The 517-nt window shown below is 38.1% G+C and overlaps 1 long non-coding RNA gene across 1 annotated transcript; it reads left to right on the plus strand.

Annotated features, from left to right (window-relative positions):
• The first annotated feature begins 47 nt into the window (after positions 1–47).
• LOC106322244 lies at positions 48–418 on the plus strand. The gene is made up of 3 exons (XR_001266303.1): positions 48–142; positions 286–300; positions 394–418. It is a non-coding gene; the product is annotated as an uncharacterized LOC106322244 (long non-coding RNA).
• The last annotated feature ends 99 nt before the right edge of the window (positions 419–517 follow it).

Below are 517 nucleotides of genomic sequence, written 5' to 3' on the forward strand. Positions count from 1 at the left end.
CGGTTTGATTCCGAAACTTCCACCACCGGAATCGCCGCCGTCTCAGTTGCTTCATCTCCTCCTCCGTTGACAAATTGAAGAAAGTGGTAGAGGAAGGTAATGCCTACGGAGCTTTGCAGATGTACAAATCCTTCAGTGCCAGGTTCCTTCATTACCCAATTCATCAAGTATCGAAATACCTCTTTTTGACTCTGTTAATCGGTTAAAGTTTGGATCTTTGATGTTGTTTCTTACTTTTGAATATGAGATTAAAAGCATTAGCCTTTTTTTTTGTTTGCTCGGCAGATATGTTACGGGAAGGTACTTGCTATTATTGATTCTATTCTGGAAACATTAAGATCCATTAAATTAGAGATAAAGATTGATTTTTTTTTTGTTCTGTTTTGGTTTCAGAGGAAAGATCTGCAGAGAAGAAGAATAGAAAGAACAAGGAGACAAAATCAGAAACAAAAGAAGAGAAGAGAGCAGAAAAGGATGAGAAGATCTTGCCAGAGGAGAAGAACACAACTTCTGTTGC

This window comes from Brassica oleracea, unplaced genomic scaffold, assembly GCF_000695525.1.
Source record: "Brassica oleracea var. oleracea cultivar TO1000 unplaced genomic scaffold, BOL UnpScaffold11534, whole genome shotgun sequence".
In the NCBI taxonomy this organism is placed as follows: domain Eukaryota; kingdom Viridiplantae; phylum Streptophyta; class Magnoliopsida; order Brassicales; family Brassicaceae; genus Brassica; species Brassica oleracea.